Consider the following 24729-nt stretch of genomic DNA (forward strand, 5'->3'; position numbering starts at 1 on the left):
GCGATGGGAGGCCTTCTGTTGGGTTATCTTGAATCAGTGGCTCTGCGGCGCAGGCAGGTCCTCCCCACCCTCCCGCCAGGGGGGACATTTGGCAATGTCTGGTGATATCTGTAGGTTTCGGAACCTCGGGCCAGGGTAGGTCTGGCAAGTGGCTTCCAGTGGCTGGAGATCAGGGAGGCTATGAATATTGCATGGGGCATACCTATACTTAAAAAAAAAAAAAAAAAGACTTGCTATTTATGTGAATTTCACATTTAACTGAGACCTTTGTATTCTGATTGGCTAACTCTGGCCACCCTAGTGGCTTCACTGTTCCTGCAGTGCACGGGACAGCCCTCCACAGGGCAGGATTATCAGGCTCCAAGTTTGCACAACCCTGCCCTCGATGAAGCAGACATCTTTGCACGCTTTCCTGGGGGAAGGGGGGCCCAGGATGGATGTTAAGATACCTTTTCCTCGGTCACACTTTTGCTTCAGATGAGTTAGCTGACGATTTCAGGTCAAAACCTCTGGCCATGTTTATTTATATTGGTGGTGCTGATGGAAGCTCGAGTCTGTCTCCAGCCAACAGCTGGCCAAGTGGACATTGTATAGGGAGCTTCTTGGACACCCTCGTTGCTCTTTAAATAGTTCCTGTGTCCCCAAATCTTTATTCTAGAGAGAGCTTTCTCTCTTGCTAGTAGAGTGAGAATAACCCATCACGTCGTTTTTTATAGCCCTTTTTGAGAGCAGTCAAGGGAAAGAGACTTCAGGAAGGTGCCCTCGATGCTGTCTTCATGGGAGATTAAGTCCAGGTTGGGAAGCTGACTATGGGAAAAGCTGGGGCAGACAGCACGGTGAAGGCCATTTTCCAGAGGAGGGGTCCATCTCTCTCTCTCTCTTTTTAAAGAATTTATTTATTTATTCGACAGAGAAAGAGAGAGTTCTCATGAGCCGGGGGAGGGGCAGGGAAGCAGGCTCCACGCTGAACAGGGAGTCTGACCGGCCCTGGGATCATGACCCGAGCCAAAGGCAGATGCTTAACCAACGGAGCCACCCAGGCGCCCTGGGTCCATCTTTTGACTGAGCTGCGAGGTGGGCATTGGTTGGACTCCAGGGAGTGCAAGAGGCACGTGTACCTGGGAGAAGGTGGTAGAAAAGACTTCTCTTCTCTGGCTGCTTAGCACCCCAGCTCCCATCATACTGCTTTGGTTTCATTAGACACTCCTTCTTGTAATAGAAACCAAAGAATCCCCCCGTGATATACATCACAGAGAAAATATTCTCTGAGTAGAGCTGGAAAAGGTCACAATTTAAACTCCCTTAGGAAGATACAAAGGAGTGAGCCCCTCCCCTCCGAGTTAGCCCCTCCCCTCCACCTGCTTCCCAGGCCAGGCATGAGATACAGGGGGCTGCTGGTCTCTTCAGTTTTTTTTGTTGTTGTTTCTTAAAGATTTTATTTATTTATTTGGGAGAGAGAGCTGGAGCAGTGCAGAGAGGAGCAGAGGAAGAGGGAGAAGCAGGCTCCCCACCGAGCAAGGAGCCTTATGCGGGGCTCCATCCCAGGACCCTGGGATCATGACCTGAGCTGAAAGCAGGCTCCCAACCGACTGAGCCACCCAGGCGCCCTGTCTTCAGTTGTTGTCCAGAGTACACGCTTTGCAGATTCAGGCAAGGACAGGAGAGGCTATGTTACTAACCGTAAAAGGGGAAAACTAACAGATACACGGGAAAATCCGCTGCCGGCTGCCCTGCTTGGCTAAAGTGCTTGCTTAAGGTGCCAGGTGCGCTCTACCTGGTGCCGGCTCACCTGAGGTTAGAACATCTTAATCCACAGCCTTCTTTTGGGGCCGTTTCTGAGCCACTTCTTAGCTGTGGTGGATGGCGTCTGCATTCCCAGCTCCCTGCCACGGTGAAGAGAACCGAAGGCAGACCCATTCTTGGCCCCGTGTCAAGTAATAGCAGATGTTCCCACCGGTGACCCCGATTCACCCAGAAAGGATTCCATTACACATACTGTCCTCTGTTCAAAGGGCAGGGGAGTTTATCATCCACTTTTGAATGCTTGCCATAAAAAAACAGCTGAAAAAGAAAGTTGTAAGTAGTTTCAGTTTTCTGCAAAACTGGCATCCACGGCACTTCCTTCTTCATCTGTGCCGGGAAATAGGGACCTACTGATTTTCATAATGTGTCGTGATTCCCAAAGCCGCAGGTGACCCCTTGTCGGTTTCCATTTGAATCGGAGGGTTCTTGATGACATACAGTCCTTTTAAAAAAAAATAAATAAACTTTTCTGGGACACCTGGGTGGCTCTGTTGGTTAAGCGTCTGCCTTTGGCTGGGGTCGTGATTGGGATCGAGCCCCAAGTCTGCTCCCTGCTCTGTGGGGAGTCTGCTTCTCCATCTTCCCCCACCCCTGCTTGTGCTCACTCTCTCTCTCTCTCTCAGATGAATAAATAAAATCTTAATAAACTTTTCTGATGGAATGATGTCAGAGGTACAGAAAAGTTGCATTGATGGGACAGAGAGTTTTCATATTTCCCCATCATCCGGTTCCCCCTCTTGCTAATATCTTATGTAACAACCAAGGTACATCTGTCCCAACTGAGAAACTAACGTGTGTGTATTGCTATGAACTCAACTCCAGACTGAATTTGGATTTCACCCCCTTTTGTATTAATGTCCTCGCTCTGTTCCAGATTCCAGTTCACGTGACCACATTGCATCTAGTTGCCTGAGATTTTGAGACAGGGAGGTGGCGGGGAGGGGCAGAGGAAGAGGGAGAGAGAGAATCTGAAGCAGGCTCCACATCCAGCTGCAGAGTCCCTTGTGGGGCTCGATCTCACAACCCTGGGATCATGACCTGAGCTGAAATCAGGAGTCCGACACTTAACCAACTAAACAGCCCAGGTGCCCCATTTCCTGTAGGCTATTAATAGTACCTTTGGCGTGTGAATTGGTGGGAAACACATGACACCTCTTGGACTTTGTCCTTGGAAGCAGGATTGGGGAGGGTTCTAGAAAGATAAGAGGGGAAAGAGGAACTAGTTATTCTTTTAGATGCTTCCTACATTCTCTTTTTACCGTCTGCCCCTTCCACTATTCTTTCTGTCCTGGGTACCCACCTCCCCTTGGTGGAACCCTCAGAACAAGTCCTTGATAATCAGCGAGGAATGACGGGAGGCCGCCATGTTAGCCCTCAAGAGACAGTGCAAAGCACCATCAGAACTAGAGAGAACAGGGTTTCAGTGCCTGAGCTCCAAACCTGAACATCTTACAACTCAAACTCAGTGTGTGTCAAGCCAGACCTCATCTTCCCCTGCAAGCTGTTCTTCCGTCAGCGTTGCTAACTTTAATATCTCCACGGTTGCCAAAGGCTGCTTCCTGGGAATTGTTCTTGACTTCTGCCTTTTTCTCTCCTGTCACTAAATCCTGCCACTGAATCAAGTGCTACTATTCCTTTAAAAAAAAAAAAAAAGATTTTATTTATTTGAGAGAGAGAAAGAGAGCACGTGCACAGAAGTAGGGGGAGGGGCAGAGGGAAAGGGAGAAGCAGACTCCCCACTGAGCAGGGAGCCTGATGTGGGGCTCGATCCTAGGACCCTGAGATCATGACCTGAGCGGAAGGCAGATGCTAAACCGACTGACCCCAGGCGCCGCTCAAGGGCTACTGTTCCTAACTGCAGAATATCTTAATCCTCCCCAGCCCCAGGCTGTCATCCTCATCCTCTTGCAAGAGCTCACACCGCCCACGCCCAGCCTCCAGCCTTGCCTCTCCGCTCTGTCTTCAGTCCGGAGGCTAGAGAAATCAATCAATCTCACTCCCCCAGGGGAAGCTTCCCTGCTGGGCCTTAGGACAGATCTGATCTTCTGATACAGTTTGCGAAGGCTGCAAAATCTCTCTTTCGCTTATTGTCTCTAGTCTCACTTCCGATCCCCTTTGCCCCAGACTTCATCTGCCAACATAACCGGCTTTGTCCACTTTGCCAAGTATGTGGTGCCCCCCCTCCCATCTGGGGCGTTCACACTCGCCCTTCTCTCTTGCTTGGAAATCTGCTCCCATGCAACTTCTGTCAGTTTCAGTCTGTAGCCCAAATATGCCTTTTCTGCAGGAAGCACTCTGACCAAGTCTCTCTTCCAACCAAAGCCTCCTGTGAGCCCTCACGTTGACGGGGCCCCGACTTGGGGCCCCGTCCTTGGCCTGCTGAGGTGCAGTTTTAGCAAGAATCTTGCTCAGTCTGTTTAGTGAGACTCCCCACCCCCCCTTGGTATCTGATTGCCATCCTCATCCCCCACCCTTGACACCTAAGTCCCTGGCCTGCCTCCAGCAAAATTCCTCTTTGGCCAGTTCAGCAAGAATCCCCGTCCCTGGATGTCTCCCCTTAGTGATTTTCCATCCGCTGACCCCCTCGCTCTGCTAGTTGGCTCTGCATCCCCAGCTGTCGCTGCTGTCTTCAGAATCAAGCTCCGTCCATCTTGAAATCTCTTTCCCCAACTCCAGTCGTTACTGAGTACCATCTGCCTTGACCACCTTGACCTAGTGCCCAGCTTGGTTTCCCTTTAGCAACTGCAGACTAGGTCACTTCGGTTTCCCCCATCGTGATTCTCATGCTCTCCTGTAACTCCTTCTGTAATTGTGTTGTTTTCTTACTGAACTGCAGGTCTCCTGCGAGCAAGGATTACGTCTTGGTCCCCTGTGCCTCCCCAGCACAGACCAGAATCTTGGCACATGTAGGACGCAATCAATATTTGTGGCGTCATGGAATGAATTCTCCGGGTTGCTCCCTTGCCTGTAGACACGGCCCACTGCGACAGGTAGTGGGGTCCCCGCAGAAGGTAGTGTGGCAGGCCCCTGCCGTGGGTGCGACGAATCTGTCTGCGCTTTCAGACTGTTGTGTGGTGCCCAACCCAAAGCCCTTCCTGGGTCTGGTCCGCCCTGGAGTGGAAACACTGAGCTGATTTTCTCCAGCAACGCCTGCCTCCCTGGGGAGAACTGGGCCCTGCCTCAGTCCTTCACTTACTCAGGCTGACTCTTTCTCCACGAGTGCCTCACGTTCACAATCGCACCTTCTGTCCACCTGTCCACCTGCCTTTCTCCCCATTTCCTGGCTTGCATGAAAAGTAGACGAGGCCTCAGTTAATGAAATGTGGGGCTCGGGCACAAAATGGTGATTGGTAAGTTGTTCGTTTCAGGTAACCATTACTTGTCTCACGTCTGTCCCTGCTTGTTCATTTCACTGATGTGTGGAAGTAATCGACTGGTTTTGCCACCTTTTGGCATACTGGTAAAGACTATCGGATACATCTTAAGTTTGAATGGGGGGTTTCTGAATCTTGAAACAGAGAAGTGGCCGATAATTTTCAAACCAAAATATCTTGATTTTTAATGCATTGCGATGAAGCTTGGAATATGGGTAGAAGCAAACAAGAAGGTGATTGTGTCAAAGTTACCTTTTTTTAAGGAAGATTTTATTTATTTGAGGGGGGAGAGAGAGAGAGAGCGCACAGGCGCCCACGTAGGGGGAGGGGCAGAGGCAGGAGGAAGAAGCAGACTCTCCGTTGAGCAGAGAGCCTGAGGCGGGACTCGATCTCAGGACCCTGAGATCATAACCTGAGCTGAAGGCAGACCCTTAACTCACGGGGCCACCCAGGTGCCCCAAAATTAATTTTTGCTAAACAAATAGATTAGAAGCAAAAGAGTGTCACCAATATTGATATTAAGAAACTGAAGTCGTGTTAAGCCCTTCCCACACTATCCTGATTGTACTCCAGAGAGGGGAAGGTCTCAGCAAAAGCCTTCTCTAGGTAACGAGGCTCTGTCATCATTTTAGAGGTTTACAGAAAAGAGGATTCCATAACCTCTCTGGCAAAGCCTTCTAGTTGTTAGGAAGGCTGACTCTGGGAAACTGGAGTCTATTGATTTTTTTTTTTTTTACTTGAATTTTTCATGCTGCAGGTAAAACGGAATTCCTTTCTTCCTTTCATTGTAGAAGGAGACAGAGGCTTACAGAGGTTCTGTCATCCATAATCACGCCCAGTAAGTGGTAGGCTTGAGATCTGAACTTTGGCCTGTCCGATTCTAAAACACCTTCTCTTTTGTTCTTTGACCCAGGAGCCTGCCTTGCCTAGTCAACCAGAGTTAGTCCACGAGATCATTCGGTTCCTTAGCGAGCTCAGGTTAGAGGTCGTGCCCACCATCGGCCACAAACCCATGTGTCTCTAGCTCTGTGTCCCGGGAGCCCTGTCAGTGTGAGGCAGGCAGCACACAGGCTGCCTTGGGAACCACTGGCCACGGGAAGCAAGACTGTGGTGGGTCAGGGTCCAGCGTGGTTTGTGGGCAAGCCAGAAAGCACCTGGGCTGAGTGTCCCAGGCCTTGAGCATGGTGTCCAGCTCATCGGCCGAGAAAACTCGGACACTGGAAAAGTAGTAAACGTGGACCCGAGCTTCAGACTAGTAACCCCATCTCAGACCCCTTGTCTGCACGGTGAGGGGCGTAATCGTATGAAGGATCCAGGCCACGTTACATGCCAAGGGTTGAAACAGAGCCTCGTGGACCATGAGCTCTCGATAAAGCTTCTGTATGAATACTATATCTAAGTTGTTAGTATTATCTGTGTTATCCCTGTGATTAGAACTTGAGAACAAAGTGTTGAAACAGACCCACAGCCAATTATGTCGTGACAAGGCCCTGGGTATCAAGGTGCCTGACTGGCTAGTGACTCAGAGCCAGTATGAGAAGCTGGTGGCTCCGGCAGCTGTGGATAAAACACACACATCTGGAGCGCCTGGGGGGCTCAGCTGGTGAGGCGTCTGCCTTCAGCTCAGGTCATGATCCCAGGGTCCTGGGATCGAGGCCCGCATCAGGCTCCTTGCTCAGCGGGGAGTCTGCTTTTCCCTCTGCCTGCTGCTCCCCCTGCTCCTTCTCTCTTTCTCGCTCACTCTCTCTCTCTCAAATAAATAGATAAAATCTTTAAAAATAAAATAAAACACATCTCCACGGGTGCCAGGACACCCCAAGAACTTGTACCTTCAATTCAGCTTTTCCCAGAGCCACGTCCCCTGTCTGAGAAAAATGTTTGTTCTTTATTAACTAAATACTGTATTTAACTTTTGTCCCCAAAGCCTTACTTTCCAGGCCTGTTTATACCGGGCGGTTCTCAGGTTTCTCTTTTTCATTACGGCTCATTGATTCATTCACAACCAGAGATTATTTGTATTAGTCTATACCTACTCTTCAGATTTTTTGCTTTTTCTTTTTGCTGCATTCTTCTTCCTTTTCTCTCTTCATTTGTAGCATTTTATTCATTTCATATCCAACGTGACCTTCTTCCTAATGTTGCATTGACATTTCCTACCTACAGCTCGTCTCTTTGGTTGTTTTATGTGTATATATATATATTTCTTGAACTTAAAAACCTTCGAGTACATAAATGCTCAAACTGCACAAGAAAATATCCTTACCGTAAACACAGAGAAATGCATGCAGTTCTTACAAATACTTGTCCGTATTTATTGGCTTCAAAATAGGGAACACCTGTTTAAAAGTTATAATGGTAGAAACTCAAGGTTTTCTTTTAAAGTCTGCAACCGGGGGCGCTGGGGTGGCTCAGTCGGTAAAGCGTCCGACTCTTGGTTTCGGCTCGGGTCATGCTCTGAGGGTCGTGAGGCCGAGCCCCGCGTCAGGCTCTGCATTCAGCACGGAGTCTGCTTGAGATTCTCTCTCCCTCTGCCCCTCCCCCCACGCTGTCACTCTCGTGCGTGCTCTCTCTCTCTCAAATCAATCAATAAATCTTTAAAAATGTATATATATATACCAATTTTTAAAATTCTGCAGCCAACAACACCGAGACATGCATACCCTAATGATGATGTGTCCCCTGACGTTGTCAACAGTTTGTTAATTAAGAGATATGGTTCTTATGTGATCACTGGGTGCTTGTACATGCATTAGCTGGAGGGGTCCCAGGAAGAGCTTTTCAGATGAGTCAGGAGGACGCATGTCTGCTTTCCCTANTGTTGTGTTAGCCCCTGGGTAGAGCCCACGGGGTTCCTCTTCCTCCTTAGACACCTAGTACCCATATGCCTTGGGCTATCCTTTTGAGACTTTCTCCTTTAAAGACCACACTTCATGTTCATCTTGATCAGATTTTATATCTACATAAGGGAGGGGAGAGGGAGTGTGTCACAGGAGTAGACGAGTGTGCCCATGCCTTTACCCCCGCTACCCCCACCCTCCATCTTGACGACCCTATGCTTGCCAATGAGCGTACTTGCTTGAGCTGGGTCGGATAGAAAATACCTCCAGGGAGTTTGTGAAGAAGACTGGCATGTTTCAGGTCTTCCTCGCCATCTAGATGCTGGTGGATGGCAGGGGGATGCCATGTTGTTCGTGTCTTGTCTTTCCCTGAGTGGAAACCCTGTCCTATCAGATGCCATTGTGACCTTGCGGAGGGACTCACGCAAATATGAGGAAGTTCTTGAGAGGTCAAGGCTGTAATTGAGGAAGATTTAATGGGACCTGGTAACAGGACCTTCTGAGAACCTTGCTAAAGCATGCACGCTAATTATATATTCTGTCGAGGGCCAGCTGCCCACGTGGAAGTTTCTCTGTGGCCACACAGTGAGTCAGTAGGTGAGTACCACCTCAGAGGCTTGGAACCATGCTGCCCCTTGCAGCGTCTCCCAGCTGCCGGGTAGCAGGAAGTAGCCCGATTAATGCTGGTGCGTCTAAGCATCGAGGGCGCAGCACTGACAAGTATCGGGAAGTCAAAGGGTTTTCAAGGGGTTCAAAACCCTGTTGCGAGCCGATGTTGAATTTGCAGGAAATTTTGCGTTGGAGATCGAGGTGAAGGCGTCTGGTTTCTGAAGTCTAGCTATGACTCAGCAAACCACCAGCACCCAGGCGCTGGATTATCAGAGGAATGCACACCTCGCTCGGAGTTAGAGCAGCAGGTGGAAACAGTGGCTCTCTGCACATCTATCTGCAGGAGCACAGCAGCAGCAAAGGAAGCAGGTTTATGTCAGGACCTGGGCCAGGGGCCGGGGAGACTTTTTTTTTTCTCCGAGGAAATGGCTGCAGGGCCAACCACCTTTTTGCACCAGATACCGGCGCAAGTATTAGTGTCAAGCTCCAAATAATTTTATTTAAAAAAAGCCAAAGACTGTTTCTTCTGTTCCTGGACAAATGGAGGTATTCTGTTTTCATTTGCTGTATTCCATGGCAGGCAAGGGGAGAGTGCTGGGTGCCTAAAGGTTCTCCAAGTTCTTGCGGTAGTTCTCCACTCTGTGTCCATAGGACAGAGAAGGCGACAGCAGGTCACACGGGGACTTTCAAGGTCATGGTTCTCAAACTCCCAACTTGACCACAGATCTCTTTCTCTGTACTTGCCTGGAGGTTTATTTCTTGGACTAAGACGTTTTGTCTTGAACCATTTTTAAAACTGCAATTTTAACTCGACCTATAGAGAGTATTTTCTGTATTCCTTCCCATCCACTTAATATCTCTGCTTCAGATCTTAATGGGTTTTTGGAAATGGACCAATTTGCCCCAAAACGCAGTCTTCGGAATCAGTCTTGGAAATAACCGCTCTTATTTCAGCAGTGTTTACTGCATAATCGAGTACCCCAACTTGTAGTTGTGGGTTCAAACAAAAGCTATTTCTGTAGCTGACAATTTTGTGGCTGAGCTTTTCTGGGCAGTTCTGCTCTTGGCTGGGCTCGGCCGTGAGTCGGCTAGGCTGGCTGGGAGCTGTGGAGTGGTCTCAGCTTATCCAGCATGCTCTGCTTTCTGTAGCCTCCTCACCTTCCTGGCGGCTTACCCAGGCTTTTCCACGTAGTTGGCTGCGTAAGGTTCCGAGAGAGAGAGAGAACAGAAGTGTTGAAGGCCTACCTTGGAACTGGCATGACATCATTTCCATCACATTCCACTTGCCAAGGCAAGACACAAGGCCATCCCTGATTCAAGGTTTCGCCTATGTCTTATTGGGAAGGGTTATAAAAGGTCACTTCGCTAAAGGCAACAGACGCAGGAAGAAGAATTGGAGCCATTTTTTTGCAAACTGTTACGCCTACCAAATAAAGGGGACGTGGATCCAAATAATTTTATCGCAGGGGAATTCTGCATGGAAGAGAAATGGGCTGATAAATACACTGTATCGGTTTGTACCTTACTTGAAGTAGTTGTAAGCAGTCGTTCTTGCTAGTGTTGACACCACGAAAACAGGAAACACGGGGCAAGTTCTCAGCTAACTTTAGTTTGGCTTCTTAGATTTTATACCCAGTACATGTAAGGCCCTTCCCTGTAATGCTACAATACTTTCTGTTTTGCAAATGTTTGTGTGGGATGCTTGTTGCAGGCTGAGGTGTCTGGGAGGCCGACTCTGAGATGGAACGCTGGGTCGAGGGTCTCTGTCAAGGTGCATGCGCGGAATCAACACCTGTGGTGGAGAGAGGGCGGAGCAGAGAGCAGATGAGGGGACGTGCAGGTCCACGGTCAGGAGCCTGTCAGAGGATTGTTCCAGATTGGGCCAGTATGGCTAAGCCCCTATGAGCAACCCATCCGTGGGGGTCTTTTGGGGAGGACATGACCTTGGGCACGGTTGAGACATCCCCGATGGTGCCAGTACATGAAGACTGTCTGCTGACTACAGTTCTGGGGCTGAAGGCCCTTCCTTCTGGATCCCACAGAATGTTCGTGGAATTACAGGGAGATTCTAGCTACCGGCATAGAGCTGATCTAGTCTGCAGGAGAAGCTGCACGGACACGTAACGCGAGATATTTATTGACTCTGTTGTTTTCCTCAGAAGATTGCAAATAGCTTCATGAAGGTGTCTGACTCAAAGCACTGCTACCTTCCCTTTGCTGCCGGAGCTGAGCAGTAAGTGGTGGGCTCACTTAGCCGTCGTGCAAGTCTGCTTCATGCATATTTTATGCCTCCTCTTCCTTCTCCTCCTCCTCCTCCTCCTCCCTCTCTTGCTTCCGAAGGAGCACTGATTCCTGCCACCCTCCCCAACAGCCAGCAATTCCTGGCATGGCAGATGGGGATGTGGACTTTCTCCTCTTCTGTCCGGATCACAAGGTGCCCTCGGTGCCAGCAGGGAGTGAATGTGGGCTCAGGGGAGGGTCCGCACCCCAACCCAACTCTAAGGTAGTCGCAGGTCTTAAGACAACCTGTCTTTACCAAATAGATCTACTGGAACAAATTGTGTTGCCCTCATATTTTTCTTTTCTTGGTGAAGAGATGAAGTAAGCTCCCCTGGTGGATTTAGAACAGGATTTCATTTCCAAAAATGCGTTCTGCTTACAGCTCTTTGATCGTCTGCTGCGTTCCAGCAGATTAGGAAAGCCAGTGTTGGGTTTGCCATCTCAGTATGGAATTGCCCTCTTAAAGGCCTTAGGTGTTCTTTGCAAGAGTCCGACCAGCCCCAAGGGGGAGGCAGTATTGCCTAGTGGTGAAGAGCCCAGGTTCCAGAGTCAGACCGTTCTGACTCTGGTGCTGCGAGGTGTGTGTTCTTAGAGAAGTCACTCTCTCAGAGCCTCAGCTTTCTCATCCGTACAGTGGAGATTACAATAGCTGCTTCTCTCAGGAACTACTTCTAAGGAGGACTTGGTGAGGTGTGATGCCCATGAAAAGCCCGGCATAGGCCCCAGCACCAAAAGTGTGAGCTTCTCTTCTTTAGGATGATGGTGGGGGGGGGTGATGGTGATGATGATGACGATGGTGATGATGTGATGATAATGGTGATGATAGTGATGTAGTGATGGTGACAATGGTGACAATAGTGATAGTGACCGTGGTGATGATAGTGGTGGTGACAATGGTGATGATAGTGATAGTGACCGTGGTGTTGATAATGGTAATGATGGTGATGATGGTGGTGATAATGGTGATGATGGTGATGGTGACAATGGTGATGATAGTGATAGTGATCATGGTGATAATGTGATGGTGGTGATAATGGTGATGGTGACAATGGTGATGGTGATGGTGACAATGGTGATGATAGTGATAGCGATCATGGTGATGATAATGGTGATGATGGTGGTGATAATGGTGATGGTGACAATGGTGATGGTGATGGTGACAATAGTGATGATGGTGATGGTGACCGTGGTGATGATAATGGTGATGATGGTGGTGATAATGGTGATGGTGACAATGGTGATGATGGCGGTGGTGACAGTGGTGATGACAGTGATAGTGACCGTGGTGATAATAATGGTGATGGTGGTGATAATGGTGATGGTGACAATGGTGATGGTGGTGGTGACAATGGTGATGATGGTGATAAAAACAGTGAGGCATTTAGTCTTTGCCTTCTGTCACAACCCCACACTCACTCTTCTTGACAGTTAACTTAATCTGCCAATTCTTAATCTGCCAGTTCTTCTACTGCAAGATATTCAAAGCCATAGGTAGTGGGTAGATGGGAATGAATGCAGGGGGAAAATGTATTTTTGACAAATATCTAAAATGCAGGTTCAACTGCAAAATAGCAAGATAGCATAACACGAGTAAGTTCTAGGAGAATTATGTAAAAATAGGTAGTTCCAGCTGATTCAGTGGTGCCTGAGAGCAGACACCTAAGGGAACAGAGAGGGGCTGTGCTCATGGAGTGGCAGCCACCACGGGAGTGAACCACTCAGGTGCAGGATCAGGGGGTCAGGGGTGGAGAGCAGCAAGCAGAGCCAAGGGGCCATGGTTTGTGGACACATGGGAAGCACACAGAGCCACAAGCGTCTCATTGTTGGGTCCACCAGTGGCTAGCCAGCAGTGACTGACTGCCAGGGCAGACAAGGCACAAAGCAAACGAACTGAGTAAGATTTCTAAATATAAGGACTTTTGACATCGGTGGTGAAACCCCAGCTGTCCTATAATAAGCTTTAACGTTTGTCCCCTCTAGAACAAGATTTCATAAGAGGTAGGTTTACTCTTGCTTGGCCTCAGGTGACCGCAGTTGTTTGCAGAGAGGGACACTGCTGAATTTGCAAACTATTAATATAAAGACCTTTATTTTCCAAGTGTGGTTTAGGTAGGAGCTTAATGGTCTACAGTGGAAGAGAAGCTCTCTGTCTTCAGCAGATGATTTATGAACGTGCTTCTCGATTTGCAAGACTTCCTTCGTCGGCATCGCAGGTGTCTGGTGTGTTCTGATGGATCGCTGTGTCTCCCTGAGCCATCCATTGTGGTCATACTCAGGTTATCAACTTTCAAAAAACCAGAATTCAGAGAAATGCACGAACACTGTAGCTGTTTAAATTAGTTGACCTTTTCGCCGGGAATTTAGAAGAGCTTTAGGGACCTTGAAGACCTTATTGCTGGTATTATCACTGTGCAGTTCCACGGGTTTGGAAAATGTAGGCAGCAGGGCCCAACATAGTCCCTGAAGCCAGCTTGCAAGTATGTCCCTAGCATCTGATTCTGGACTCCCACTACTTTTTTTCGTAGAAGTAGCCAGAAAGCGCGAACATTGGTCATCTCCGAGGGAAGGGAGCTGAGTGGTTGGGAGTCAGGAGGGAAGAAGGGAAGGTTTTTCCCTGTTTATCCTTTTGTCTCTTTATTGTTTTGAACTTGAAACTGAGTGACTCTTATAGCCATTTAAAAAAATAAACGACATCCATTTTTAAATATTAAGTCTTCCAAAAGGGGGTGAGGGAGTGTCATGATACGAGGAGGTGCTGTCCCTGGTGGTTACTGGGAATCGAACAAACAGATGAGAGGAGTATGTCAATACTGACACCGAACCAGAGTCCCTCAGGAAATCACAGGAGTAGGAAGAAGACTCAGCCGTGCAAAATTAGGGTTGGGTTCTTTTTTTGCTGGTGGTGGTGGTGGTGTTTTATTTTTCTGAAACATATATTAAGACATGCCTCATGAATGTGTATGTGTGTATGTACTGGGCTCCCTCTGCCCGTGACTGGGAAGCAGACAGGTGGGCCAATGGCGGGCTAATGGGAGATGCTGGAGGTAACATCTAGAAAGCCCTTGGGATTCGGAGTGGTGTCTCCGGCAGCCTGCCGGTTGTGTTCAATCCTGCATAAATGCTCGTGTGCATTTCCGTGAGGGCCCGCCACGAATTAGGGATTCGACAACACACCAAGTGTTTAGTTTTGTAAGGCTTGTTTACAGTCTAGGCAGGAAGGTGCTGGGTTTTGATGACACCCTGTCATAGCATCTCCTTTAATCCCCATTCTCTGCAAAACAGAATAAATCTGTGTGCTGTGGCGTAAACAATAAATAATGTATACAGAGGGTGCTTTACGATATTGGATAAGACTGTTTCTATAATCTGCTGTGTGCACACCCGTCACTTTTCCTTGGTGACAGATGAGCTTAATACAGTCAAGAAGCTACAACAGAGCCCTCCCTGCACAGCCCCCAGAGAGGAAGTTACTGTTCCCCAGAAACCTAGTTGGTTTTCAGATTTGCAGACAACTGCAGCAGGCTATCAGCTTGAAAACTCTTCAGAGCAATTCACAAATGTTAAAAATTAGAATGTTCTTCATAAGCATACTGAATGAGGATACTGTAATAGCTTCTCTGCACAGTCTTTAAACTACAGGGGAGGGGTTTTTGTTTTTTGGGGGTTTTTTGTTTTGGGTTTTTTTTGTTGTTTTTTTGGGGTTTTTTGTTTGTTTAGAAAAGGAAGACACGCACAAGGTTTGTTCCATTGGTTGTGTTTGGTGGACATTTAAAAAGTTCATGCCAAAATATTCGCATTGCCACCCTAAACCATGAGAAATCGGAAAATAGGCAAATCCCCGAGGTGAGCAGAATTCTCTCCTGTGCTAGAATCACATGAACTACCCCTTCTGGAACCACAGAATAGTGTGAGACCAGAGTCCTTCATTTTGTTTCTCTCCTTCCAATCAGACTGACTATCTTAGTTTCACAGCTTAAACAATGTGCATGGATTATTTCGTGAAATCTTCTCAGCTACCAGTTAGGCTGTAATTATTGTGTTTTATGGGCACAGAGAGGCTGAATCATTTTCCCCAAATTACACAGCTAGCTAGTCAGGAGTCTAACCCAAGCAGTAGGACTCTCGAACCAGCATGCTAACCACCACGTTGTACTCTAAAGAAAAGTACTTGTGTTCAGTGGGCTCTTGTTATATAAACTGCATTTAATGGAAAATCATTAACTTTATACTTAACATATTGGAACTAAAGAAAACTGTCATAAACATGGGCTGCCATGTACAGTTGTGCAGGTGAGCACTGCCCAACCCTAGAGGGGGATACGTTTATTACAGCCCCTGTAGGACACCTGGTAGAGCTGGGCAGCACACAGTATCCACAGGCATGTGCCATGGCCCTGAGTAACCTGAAAGATTAATGATCTTGGGGTAAATGCTTCTTTTTTTTTTTTAAAGATTTTATTTATTTATTAACAGAGATAGAGACAGCCAGCGAGAGAGGGAACACAAGCAGGGGGAGTGGAAGAGGCAGAAGCAGGCTCCTAGCGGAGGAGCCTGATGTGGGGCTCGATCCCATAATGCCAGGATCATGCCCTGAGCCGAAGGCAGACGCTTAACCGCTGTGCCACCCAGGCGCCCCGGGGTAAATGCTTCTTTACCATAAGAGGTATCATTTCCTAAATGATCCTAGTAAAGCGAGGAAGGTTGATTATGGAAAAAGAAAAGCAGAGGCACCTAGTTGGCTCAGTTAGTAGAGCATGTGACTCTTGATCTCAGGGTTGTGAGTTCAAGCCCCACACTGGGCTTGGAGCCTACTTAAAAAAAAAGAAAAGAGAAAAAAGAAGAGCAGGGGAAGGAAGGAGATTATGTAAACCCTTAAGTGATTGGCAAATATATTTTTTGACTCTGCTTCAAGTCTGACAGACTGAGTTAACTCACTTTGCTCTGAGAGATGTGGTTATTAGAATTATCACCTGTCAGGGCGCCTGAGTGGCTCAGTCAGTGAAACATCTGCCTTCGGCTCAGGTCATGGTCTCAGGGTCCTGGGATCAGGTCCTGCATCAGGCTCCCTGTTCAGCGGGGAGTCTGCTTCTCCCTCTCCCAATGACCCTCCCCCCTGCTCCTGTCCTTACTCACTCTGTCACTCTCTTTCTCAAATGAATAAATAAAAAATCTTAAAAAAAAAAGAAAGAGTTATCACCTGTCATCTCACATCTCTTCTATCTTCCAGTTATTGTTCATCATATTAATATTTTTACATCATCAAGATTTATAATATAATTTATAGTTTACAATCTTTTGGGGATTGTAATTCCCACAGTTGCTTAGCCTTAATCCCACATTATAAATGGACCACCAGACCTTATATCATGGCCTCTCCATTATTCATCTTGATTACTTTTCATTGTGCCCCAAATTGTCACTGGATACCTAAAATATTATGACTTGGTTCAAGTATCTTTGTGGGATAGATTCCCGAAAGTGGGAATTGTTTGGTAACAGGGCACAAGGATTTTAAAATTTTGTAGGCCTTGTCACGTTGGCCTCTAAAAAGGCTGGAGCACTTTACACAATCACCGGTAGTCTGTAAGAATATCTTTATTTTTATGCCCTCACCCACCCTGAATAGTACCAGCTGTACAGATTTTGCTTATATGAAGGATTGAAAATAGTATCGTTCCCTGGAACCCAAGTCAGAGATAGTGACTGCTCACAGCACAATGTATATTTTCCACAACATTTTGCTGATATGCGAGCATAAAATGTACACACAGAGAGTGTCTTTTTTAACATAAAAGCGTCCTCCGTCTTGCTTTTCTCCCCATTATGGAAAATTCTGTATCAACACCTATCCATCTAATTTTTAGGAGCAGTGCAACATATCCGTGTTCCAACAGATTGATGACCATTAGAGAGACATTCCAATATTTACTTAATGTGTTATTGATGTCTCGTAGGTAGTTCCAGACTCTTACTTCAAAGCATGCCACCGTTGGTGTCTTACGCCCGCATCTTTGAACACATGGATAAATATCGATCCCCAGAAGTGAACTTTCTGGGCGGAAAGGTATGAGCGTTTCGTACTTAGATCGGTTTTGCCAAAATGGCCTCTGAAGAGGTTGCACCATTGGGAACCCCACCAACGGTGCACGGACCTGCCCAGTTGCCCATAGCCTTTGCAAAATAGCCTGGCATTAGACTTTTGGAACACTGCCTGGGAATCTGGAAAGTGAAAAGTGATATCTCAGTTTAATTTTAATGTCCGCCTGTCTTATTTGTGGTAACAGTTGACAGACTTTTTAGTGTATCGACGAGGCATTTGCATTTCTCTGTGTCTTTTTTCTGTGAACTCTTTTCATGTCCTTTGCCCATTTCTTGGTTGGGTTTTTGGTAAGGACTATTTCTTTTTGATTTGTAAACTTATTTATATGTCGAGTAAATTAGCCTTAGCCATCTGTCTCGTTAATAATAATTCCCCATTTGTAGTTTGTCCTTTGTGATTCTTTGAAGTATTTTTGGCCATGAAGGAATTTTTTTTTTTTTTTACTTTTATACAGGCAGATTTATTAATAGTTTATGATTCTGGGTTTTGTGTCCTCCTTAGAAAGACCTCCTTCATGCCAAGGTTGAATTTAAAAGTATCTCATATTTTCTTCAGGGGATTTTGTGGTTTCTTTTTTCTTTTTTAAGTCTTTATTTGTTTAAATAATCTCTACACCCAACGTGGGGCTTGAACTCATGACCCTGAGATCAAGAGTCCCGCGCTCTTCCGACTGAGCCAGCCGGGTGCCGCTCGTGGTTTCATTTTTTTATATTTAAAGATTTGATTCATCTGCTCCTTACTTCAGAGTAAGGTAGGCATTGTTTCCCTTTTGTCCTAATTGTTCGCCTGCTGAACATCAAAAGATCCTTCCTCTCCCCACTGCTTAGAGACGCTGCTCTGAAGGAAATCGCAGAGTTCCCCGTGGAAAGGTACCCAGGGAGGCATCTCACTTTGTGGTTCGTGCACGTTGGCTTGCAGACTGGTCTCGTACTGGTCACTTCACCATCTCATGAGGGGCTCACTAAAAATACAGGTCCCTGCCCCCGGCCCTCCCGCTTCTGAGGGTCTCGGGCGGGGCTTATATTATTGTCTTTTTTCCCTGTTTATTTGAAAATTCTCAACTGCATATAAACATTTCACGAGTAGTTCGATAATCTCTGGGCCTGCTTCACCTAGGTTCACCATTATTCACATTTCCCCGCATGTATTTTATCTTTCTAGATAGTTATGTACCTTCGTACACCCATGCGTGTGCACACACGTGCGTGTGCGCGTTTATTCTTTGAGCCCTTTGAGAGTTAGTTGCCAACATAACTTCTCTTCACCTTTTTCTATTTCCACTGTTTCTATCCTGAGAACAGAGATAGCCAGCATGTAAAGATCGTTCTCAGGAGGTTTACTGTTGCTAAGAAGACTATTATCTAACAGTCCGTATGCACACTTCCCATCGTCCTATATGACGTCCTTTCTAGTTTGGGTTTTTTTTTTTTTCATCCCTGATCCTATCAAGAATCCTCAATACATTTGGCTTTCGTATCCCTTAAATCTCCTCAGGGCAGTTTCCAACTTTGTCTTTAATGACCTTGACATTTTCGTGGGGTCGCAGAACGGCCTTCAGTGCGGCTGCCTGTTTCCTCTTGGTTAGACTCAGTTGGAGCGTTTTTGGCAGGAACGCTGTATAGACGATGTGCGTCGCGTTAGCAGACACACGACGTCGGTTGTCTCAGCGTCCGTGACGTTAGGTGTAACCGCTTGGTTCATGTGGTAGCCACCAGACTGGAAGGCCTCTGATATTTTTAGATGCTCCCCGTGTGATTCTGATGCAGGGCCACGTTTGGGATCCCCTTGTCAAGTACACTGCCCAGAGACGGGGCTCTCTTCCGGAGGGGGGTGCGGTCTTTGAAGGCGGGGCATTTGGAGGAATTTTATTGGCTCCAGTGAAAGGGAACTTAGAGTCTTCAGTAGCAGACAGATCCTTCATCTGCTTTAGCTCATTACAATATATTTTTAAGGCCCAAAAGAAAAAAAATTAAAAGCAGGGACTCAAGGCGCGCCTGGGTGGCTCAGTCGGTTAAGCATCCGACTCTTGATTTCGGCTCAGGTCGTGATCTCAGGGTCGTGGGATTGAGCCCCAAGTTGGACGCCTCACTGGGCGTGGAGTCTGCTTGACATTCTCTCTCTCCCTCGCCTCTGCTCGTTCTCTCTTTCTCTCTCTAAAATAAATAAATAAATCTTAAAAAAAAAAAAAAAAAGCAGGGACTCAAACAGATACTTGCCCACTTATATTCATAGCAGCGTTTTTCACAGTTGCCCGAAGGTGGAAACAACCCACACGCCCATTGACAGATGAACGGATAGACAGGATGTGGTCCGCAGTGGACTATTATTTAGCTTTAACAAGGAGTGAAATTCTGGCACGCGCTCCACCGTGGACACAAGACGTCATCATCTTTGATGTTCCTGAGTGAAGGAGGCCAGACGCTGAGGGTCACGTACCGTGTGATTCCACGCGGCTGAGCTGCCCAAACACGCAGATTCTCAGGTACAGAAAGCAGAGTGGTGTTGCCAGGGCTCATAGGGGAAGGGAGTGGGGAGTGAGTACCGAGTCACTGTTTAGGAAGATGAGAAGGTTCTGGAGATGGGTGGTGGTGATGGTTGAGCAACAATGCGAATGTGGTTAATGCGCTTGGGAGGTTAAAATGGTAAATTTCCTTTCACGTGTATTTTACTGCAATAAAAAAAATTTTTTTTTTGAATTTATTTATACTAAGACAAATGACTTCCTTTATAACTTCCCTTCCTTAGTTTTGGCTTCTGGAACAACACAAGGTGTACCTTTTCCTCTTCTATGTAATATCCTTTCAAGAAGTTTCCAGCCTATTAGCAATGCTGCCCCTCCCTGACCCCCATGTCCCCAGCCACGGTGGCAGCAGTACAAGTCTAGTGGAAATGTACTTCTTATAATTGGATATTAAAATAGTCTAGGACTGCCTTAGGGGACTATATATATATATCATATAGATATAGCATCTTTTTTTTAAAGAAAATTAAAATTAAACATTTAAAAAAATATTTTATGTATTTGACAGAGGGAGAGAGAGCACAAGCAGGGGGAGCAGCGGGCAGAGGGAGAGGGAGAAGCAGACTCCACGCTGAGCAGGGAGCCCAACGCAGGACTCGATCCCAGGACCCTGGGATCATGACCTGAGCCGGAGGCAGACACTTAACTGACAGAGCCACCCAGGCGCCCCCAAATTAGCCACTTTAAGAGTAAAGCAGTCCACCCGTTTCGACCTGGGACAATATCTGTGAGCCTTGCCTAGAGCTCCCCCTGTCTGTTTTTGGAGCCTATGCCCCGTCCTATGCCTGCAGGAGGTCTGGTGGCTGCTGCTTGAGAGCAGGTTGTGCGTAGTGATTTATATCAAGAGAATGGTGGATAATGGGGCGCCTGGGTAGCGCAGTCGTTAAGCGTCTGCCTTCGGCTCAGGGCATGATCCCGGCGTTATGGGATCAAGTCCCACATCGGGCTCCTCCACTGGGAGCCTGCTTCTTCCTCTCCCACTCCCCCTGCTTGTGTTCCCTCTCTCGTTGGCTTTCTCTCTGTCACATAAATAAATAAAATCTTTAAAAAAAAAAAAGAAAAGAAAAAGAAAAAGAGAATGGTGGGGTCTTTTATCTCCTTTCAGGTTTCCGGGCAGACAAAGGAAAACCTGGGCAACTGCAAACAGCCTGACATTTCTTGCTAGGTTCACGTAACAATTCACAGGCTTTTGAAAAAGACAGTGCACCTTCGCCATAGCAAGAAATCCTTGGTCCTGGCGTGGTTATTAGCGGCCCTCCCAGCTCCGTGTGCTCTTGGCCTTCGGGCTGCAAGCTCTGTGCCAGGCGCCCCTTGCAACTCCAAATTCAGGCCCAGCCAGCTCGTTGGTGTCCTCTGGGCTCCAGGCTGATGAGATGGGCCCGAGGCCCATTCCTGTCCCAAGGAAGTCACTGAGTCGGTGGAGGGCCTCTCCCTGCCCCCCATGGGTGATGCACAGTTTGGGGGGATATCTAGGGAGGCTGCACCAGCCTGGGTTCATCAGTACTCCTTGGAGGAGATTTGTGTCTTCATGCAGCAAGGCAGGGCAAAAAGAGCCGAAACGGAGGCAGGAAAGACAGGAGTCCAAAGTGAGTAGAAGACGATTGGAGCATCGGGGGCCTTGGAGGGGAGCCAGTCTGTCTGCTTCTCCAGAGCACGGGCCCCCTGTCCCCACTGCCCTGCACAGCAGGCTGGGGGAAGGGAACCGCTCTTGCTGTCTCTAGCCGGACCCCGGGCTCCCACCTCCTTCTCTAGGGTCTTGGGCTTGCATGCTCAGTCTCCCCCAAAGGTGGAGGCACCTGTCAGTTCTTGCGTAAAGGGATGGCTGCTGTTCCGAGGAGAACGAGCAACTGAACATCTCTAAGCACTCATTGGCCCTCAGCCCAGGTGTGAAGGGGACGGGGTGGGCCTTCCAGCATGCTTTGGGTCCCACCGGATCCTCTCAAGGTCCGGGAGAATGACAGCCCAGGTCAAGTGTCAAGTCAGCCCTTCAACAAGAACCGCAGGCAGGAGGTCCTCAAAGCAAGGTCGTCTCCTCCCAACAGCCCACCATCCTCTTTCCCACCACCTTCCTAGGCTGAGGCCATGCCTGCTGAGATGGCAGGTTCAGGCTCTTTGCAGGGGGAGGAGGGGACATGGAACGGAAGTTATGTACGTGCCTCTTGACTGCCTCCTCCCATTCCACTCACCCCCGCCTCTCTGGCAGCCACCAATCTGGTCTCTGCATCTATGAGTTCTGTTTTATTCTGTTGGTTTTTTTAGATTCCACACATAAGCGCAATCACGCGGCATTGGTCGTTCTCTGTCTGATTTGTGTCACTTAGCGTGATACCTTCTAGCTCCATCCATGTGGTCGCAAATGACCCGATTTCACTGTCAGTTAGACCTCAGTAAAGAAAAAAAGAAAAAGAAGAAAAGAAAAGAGAAAAAGAAAAAAGAAATTGAGGTGACAATGAGTGCCCTTGGACCCCGAGACCATCTAAATGGTCCAGTCCATCTAAAATGACAAGGGCTTTCCTTCCTCAGTCTCTCTGCCTGCGATTGGCTCCTGCTCTGTAGGACAGTATTTTCCTCTTGACAAGCCTCCTACGTATCACTCCCATCCAGGCAACCGTCACCCGCTCACCTGGATGACACTATTTTGGTGGCCAGTTGGCTTGCTGGGAACTCCACTGCTTCCATGTCTACAGCGTGGATGGAAAGAAAAACAATAAGAACAACAACAAAAACATCCAGTCCTCTGCCTTGGTGTTAAGAGCAGAAAATTGAAAGCAACAGTAAAAGCCGCTAAGAAGCATTTCATGGTGAAAGAAGAGGGAGGGAGGAAGAGGGGAGGGCTGAAGGTCACGGCCAAGATGCGTTTCCTCTGCTCAGTATTTGGTCTGGGCCTGACCATCTTTCTCTACACCCAATTCTGTCCTCCAGAAATAGGTGCAGTGACCCACAAATAAAAAAACAACAACAACCCACTCTGAGCAAGTGGGGTGCTTCTAGAACCTTTGATGACTTGTCAGATAATTTTTGCAGGTCAGTTATAGTCAGAGCAACCTCTGGAGAAACTCTATCTTTATATATGTTTTTTTAAAAAAGGATGAAAATTGACACCATGACATAAAATTGATACATCAACATGAAGTAGTCTGGAACTTCATAAAATAAAAAAATAACAGAACTATTAGCCCGTTTATTGTGGAGGAAATGCATTGAAGAGTGAAGTGTCGAGTCTCCAAGTACTCCCTGAGAAACATGAAATACTCTGCCTAATTGCACGAGGACAGAAATACTTTCTTGGCATGCGAAGTATATGTAGTCAACAGACAGCCATGGGGACCTCTCCCAGTTTCCACTGTTCTAGTAAATACTGTGAGATCAGATTCCAAGCTTCAACATTCTCCCTCCATGGACGCTGCCCACCATCTCGGAACGTTTCAAGCAGCGCCTGTGGGGAGGTTAGAATGAGCTGGAAAATCACCTTCCAAATGGGAGCATTCCCACCGCCCTGAGCTGAGGCAAGAGAGGGAACAGGGAAGACAGGGAGTGACAGGCAGCAGCCCTGAAAGAACCTCTGATTTCAGCCCTGGGGTATCTACCGAGGAATGCAGGAGCCCTGCCTGAATGGTCGTCAGTGGAGGAAACCATCAAACAAAAGGTGGAGGGGAAGTTTCACAGAGAAGGGATCAAGATGGCCCTAGTTGAACCCATCAGGCCATACGTGAGGAAACTCAGCAATTCGTACAGCAGGACAGTCGGACTTGTGTCTCCTGGTGTGGCTCACTAGGCAATCCATAGCATCACCTGGCAGGTTTTCTTGCCTCCCAGTTTTTTTTTTTAAGATTTTATTTATTTATTTGAGAGAGAGAGAGAGAGAGAGAGCATGAGCTGGGGGGAGGGGCGGGGGAGAGGGAGAAGCAGGCTCCCCACTGAGCAGAGAGCCAGATGGAGGACTGGACCCCAGGACCCTGGTCTCACGACCTGAGCCACAGGCAAAACGCTTAACCAGTTGAGCCACCCAGGCGCCCCTCTTGCCCCCACATTTTAACCTCAGTTGACTCAGTCCTGGAAGTTTGATTTCCAGATCATAGGAAATACGTAGGTAGAGGGACAGAGTTAGATGGTCCCACCAGGAAGCAGTTATTGGATCATGCTATGAGACACTGGCCTTGTTTTTTTTTTCAACACGGCACTGGGATTTAAAAGTAAGAGAAAGAAGGAGAAGAGGAAGAAAAAGATGAGGGAGAAGGCTCTGCTTTATAGTAAAAGATGTTTCAGGGACGTAATAAGCAAATGCGATATATGGCCCTTATTTGGATCCTAATTACAACTGTGTGTGTGTGTGTGTGTGTGTGTGTGTGTGTGTGTGTGTTGGGGCGGGAATTGAGGCAATTAGGAAATCTTGTATATGGACTGCATGACACCAAGGAATTAGCCTTAATTTCGTTGATCATGATATTGGCCCTGCAGTAAGAAAATGTCCATAGGTTTTAAAGATGTATGCTGAAGTTTGTAGGGGTGAAATGACAAGATGCCCTATACTTTCTTTAAAATACTTGAAGGGTGCCTGGGTGGTTTAGTCGGTAAGCTTCTGACTCTTGATTTTGGCTCAGGTCATATCTCAGGGTCCTGAGATAGAGCCCCGCATCGTTGGGGTCCCTGCTTGGCAGGGAGTCTGCTTGCGATGCTTTCCCTTGCCCTCGGCCCCTCCCCCTGCTCATGTGAGCACTCTCTCGCTCGCTCTCTCAAGTAAATAAATCTTTAAAAAAAACTTGAGAAAAAACAGGATAGATAAAGCAAAAGTACTTTTTAGAATTCTTACGAGATACTTTTATTTGTGATTGTGTATACACGAATGGGCAGCGTGCACCAGTAAAACAAATTTGCTCTGTGAAATACTACACACACACAATGGAAAACATGTTAGGCCCGTTAGCACACACTGCAGCAGAAAAATTTTCCGAGTCTCTGGAAATAGATTTGTTCTTTCTCCCTCTGTCGAAATAATCACAACCAAAATAACTTTAGGGCAGAGAGCGCTCACATACAAAGAAATACGGGTGACGTTTGACAAATATAATTTCTTTGAAAATCCACTGATTTCTAAGACATAAAAGAAATAATAACCTTGCAGTTGCCACTTGGAGCAAAGTAAGGCAGAATTCTTCCTGGTACCCAGGCTTTCTCTAGGACGGTAGTCTTCCAGCAGCAGCTGGG

The 24729-nt window shown here is 47.4% G+C and overlaps 1 long non-coding RNA gene across 1 annotated transcript in view; it reads left to right on the forward strand.

The window, feature by feature from the left end:
- The window catches only part of LOC103679956, a 106493-nt gene that overhangs the window by 35610 nt on the left and 46154 nt on the right, over positions 1 to 24729 (forward strand). The window contains exon 2 of the long non-coding RNA XR_005832560.1: positions 16858 to 16967. This is a non-coding gene — a long non-coding RNA (uncharacterized LOC103679956). The remainder of the gene's footprint in view (positions 1 to 16857; positions 16968 to 24729) is intronic.

The sequence above is a fragment of the Ursus maritimus genome, unplaced genomic scaffold, assembly GCF_017311325.1.
Source record: "Ursus maritimus isolate PB19 unplaced genomic scaffold, ASM1731132v1 scaffold_5, whole genome shotgun sequence".
In the NCBI taxonomy this organism is placed as follows: Eukaryota; Metazoa; Chordata; class Mammalia; order Carnivora; family Ursidae; genus Ursus; species Ursus maritimus.